Source organism: Corythoichthys intestinalis, chromosome 5 (genome assembly GCF_030265065.1).
Source record: "Corythoichthys intestinalis isolate RoL2023-P3 chromosome 5, ASM3026506v1, whole genome shotgun sequence".
Taxonomy (NCBI): Eukaryota; Metazoa; Chordata; class Actinopteri; order Syngnathiformes; family Syngnathidae; genus Corythoichthys; species Corythoichthys intestinalis.
The window spans coordinates 55,489,278-55,493,366 of NC_080399.1; the positions used below are offsets into that span (position 1 = coordinate 55,489,278).

The 4,089-nt window shown below is 40.6% G+C and overlaps 1 long non-coding RNA gene across 1 annotated transcript; it reads right to left on the reverse strand.

Annotated features, from left to right (window-relative positions):
• Positions 1-527: 527 nt before the first annotated feature.
• On the reverse strand, positions 528-3,850 carry LOC130915818 (uncharacterized). The gene is made up of 3 exons (XR_009063161.1): positions 3,568-3,850; positions 3,034-3,266; positions 528-2,951 (listed from the first exon to the last, which is right to left on the reverse strand). It is a non-coding gene; the product is annotated as an uncharacterized LOC130915818 (long non-coding RNA).
• Positions 3,851-4,089: the final 239 nt, after the last annotated feature.

Genomic DNA, 4,089 nt, shown 5'->3' on the forward strand with positions numbered 1-4,089 from the left:
GATACAAAATGATTTCCCAAGCTTTAAACATCTCTAGGAGCACTGTGCAAGCCATCATATTGAAATGGAAGGAGCATCAGACCACTGCAAATCTACCAAGACCCGGCCGTCCTTCCAAACTTTCTTCTCAAACAAGGAGAAAACTGATCAGAGATGCAGCCAAGAGGCCCATGATCACTCTGGATGAACTGCAGAGATCTACAGCTGAGGTGGGAGAGTCTGTCCATAGGACAACAATCAGTCGTACACTGCACAAATCTGGCCTTTATGGAAGAGTGGCAAGAAGAAAGCCATTTCTCAAAGATATCCATAAAAAGTCTCGTTTTAAGTTTGCCACAAGCTACCTGGGAGACACACCAAACATGTGGAAGATGGTGCTCTGGTCAGATGAAACCAAAATTGAACTTTTTGGCCACAATGCAAAACGATATGTTTGGCGTAAAAGCAACACAGCTCATCACCCTGAACACACCATCCCCACTGTCAAACATGGTGGTGGCAGCATCATGGTTTGGGCCTTCTTTTCTTCAGCAGGGACAGGGAAGATGGTTAAAATTGACGGGAAGATGGATGCAGCCAAATACAGGAACATTCTGGAAGAAAACCTGTTGGTATCTGCACAAGACCTGAGACTGGGGCGGAGATTTATCTTCCAACAGGACAATGATCCAAAACATAAAGCCAAATCTACAATGGAATGGTTCAAAAATAAACGTATCCAGGTGTTAGAATGGCCAAGTCAAAGTCCAGACCTGAATCCAATCGAGAATCTGTAGAAAGAGCTGAAGACTGCTGTTCACAAACACTCTCCATCCAACCTCACTGAGCTTGAGCTGTTTTGCAAGGAAGAATGGGCAAGAATGTCAGTCTCTCGATGTGCAAAACTGATAGAAACATACCCCAAGCGACTTGCAGCTGTAATTGGAGCAAAAGGTGGCGCTACAAAGTATTAACGCAAGGGGGCCGAATAATATTGCACGCCCCACTTTTCAGTTTTTTATTTGTTAAAAAAAGTTTAAATTATCCAATAAATTTTGTTCCACTTCACGATTGTGTCCCACTTGTTGTTGATTCTTGACAAAAAATTAAAATTTTATATCTTTATGTTTGAAGCCTGAAATGTGGCGAAAGGTTGCAAGGTTCAAGGGGGCCGAATACTTTTGCAAGGCACTGTAAATGGCTTGAGAAGGACCAGTCAGCCCGTCGAGGGGGAACTATTCACAACCAGGAAAACGCGACGAAGAGAGCTGCAAAATGTCATTGTTTCTCTCTTTTTTTTTTTTTTACAGGGTATTCTTTTTATTTTATTATGTATTTTCCCCACTTGCTAAATAAATTGCATGGTCATGACAAATAACAGTCTTGTGCTAAATGGAATATGAAATAATAAAAATGCATTTATTCAGGACGACATGGCAAAATTACTCCATAATGGTCAAAGCTGTCGACTTCACCTTTACAGTCGCACCTCCCGAACGATATTTTATGACACCTAAATCGGACATATGTCATTTCCCTTCCCCGGCTTCGGATAATGTAAACAAACCAAAAGGCGTGACAGCTAGCCGATATGCTAACCCGAACCAAGTGATGTTTCAAAGTCTTCGAAGTGGAAAATCACACATAACTAGCCTGGATTTATTGACATGACGACTGGGTTGTCGATTGTCTTCATGGATCGGCAAACCGCTCGTCGGAGAGCAGTTTACAGTTCGTTCCCCGGAGGAGGGTGGCTGCAGTTGTTGTGCAGCTAACGTGCTGCTAATGTGCATGAGGAGAGCTTTTTACATGCCTATCAATGATCAAACGTAAGTAGTCCTTTACTTAAAGAAAGTTTGTAGTGTTTACTTTGTAATCGCTGTATTCGCATTTGACATAATACAGAACAAGATGTTTACTCACTTCCTCGTAAGTCCAATCGTCCCACAATAAATATCCATGGTGAATGGGAACCTTTAGAAACTCCAAAAAGGCGCATACGCCTCTCCCTCATGCAGAATGATTTTTCTGCAGCCGTTTGGCTGGCGTGATGCGAAAAATAAACGTATTAATCCGCAAAATCAGCTGAATCCTTCGTCCTCATACACAACAGTACGCTGTATAGTGAAGAGGACGTCTTCTACCGTACACGTCACAGCGCCCTCCTTCTCAATGCAAGACCGAAGCCGGAAGTCACTCATTTTCATGGAGCGGGATTCAAAAAACTAAATAAATATAGCGATCGCTTCCACACACATCTAAGTGGTCCATATCATTCAGGAGCATAAAATACCGCGTGTATTATGAAATAAACATGCTTTTTCGTGTCACATGCACTTTAAGCCACTGTGGCACCGCTTTATCTCAACAAAGAGCTTTTTACGTTGAAATTCTTCTGAATAAATGCTTAAATCCATGAATTCTTTATAGATATGGACATAAAACAGTCTTGATTCTTGGTTAAAAGCAAAAAGAAAAAAAAACAACAACAAAAAAAACAGGCAGTTTGCACTTATTTTACGTAAATATTGCGAAGTAGTATAACGCCAATGCTGTAGTGGCTAATTTCTCCCATTGATTTTTTCACAATGTTTCAAAATGCATGCGTGGTACAAAAAAATATATTGAATCTTCGAACACTCCTGGGACAATCCTTACTGTTTGCATGAGGTACAGCTTTCGTACATTTTCAACCTAAATCCGGCGTTGGGTCGCTGCATGAGTTTGAGAAGAACTAAAACAGACTGCAAATAACTGAAGCAGAGTGTGGGACGGCCCCCTACGAAAAGGCGTGCCACAATGTTTGGGGAATCTGTCCCGTCAATATAATTATGAAGTCTATGAGTATGTATCGTGTATGTAGCCCTTTTAGTCTTTTTTTTCTTCTTCAGGAAACTGAATAGCGACTGACTTGAAACGCTTTTTTTGTCGTGTTGGGCGTTTCCACCTCTTTATCTTTAATGTTTGACATCCTGAGAAAAAAAAAAAAAAAAAAAAAATCACATTTGGATATAAATATCATTAAAATTATAAAATAAAATATAATATTCTTACCCTTCTCAGCAGTTGCTGATTTAATTGGCTCCCACTCAGAAAACTCCGAATGTTCTTGGCAATCCAATAATAATGCCTCAGACAAAGCAGCATCTATTTGACGCGATCTTTCCCTCTTCGAATAGGCAGACCTCGGTGTTGGAGTAAAATTGTCATGATTTTGTTGGGATGTCTTCGATGCATCAGGGTCTGGCAGGTGGATTGTTGGCACTGCATTTTTCTTCAGACGGAGCCTAGAAATGAATAACAAAAGAGTATAGGGATTCATAGGCTAGTAGACTTTATATTTACCCTGTGACAGGCCAAAAGATAACTAGCCAAGGTCCTATTTGGTGCTGAGGACATTTTGATTTACAGAATACCTGTAGAGCTAGTAATAAATGTATCAAATTCACATGAATAGACGACCTGTCGGCTAACCTATCTACTATAAAAACGTCGCATTTCAACGAACAGGCAGTAGGATTTGCACTCGTATATCAACAGAAATGCATTAAATTTTAGAATTAGACAAGCCAGTAAGTGTCTACTTACATCTTTGTAAAACCAAGGCTGTATTCTAGTAGGTTGTCAAAGCGGTCGTCGCTGAAATGATTAAAACAAAGTACCGACCGAGGAACAGGAGAAAAGTTCTTCCTCTTCACTTTCACAAAAGCGGTCCAAATCATTGCAGAAGATTTTTTTTTGGGCCACTCATAAAGTTTCGAGCCTTCGTGAGAGCAATACATCGCTACACATCGAGATGGCATGATGAATTTTGCGAGTAAAACACAGAAAATGTTTGCAATATGTGGCGATAGCCGCGTAGTGCTATACTTCCGTGTTAGAGTGGCTTCCTGGAAGTTACGTCATCGGGTAGCGGGGGGGGGGGCGTCCCTCGTTGCTAAGGTGTTGCTATGGCTATAACTCAAAAACTACGCGGTCAATTATTATCATTATTATTATTATTTTAATGTGAGTTTTGAGACAGCCAGTGATGCATTTAATACAATTCAAACGAGTAAAACGTTCAGGAACGAAATCAGAAAAGCTCATCAGTTGCCCCTAAAATGCTTT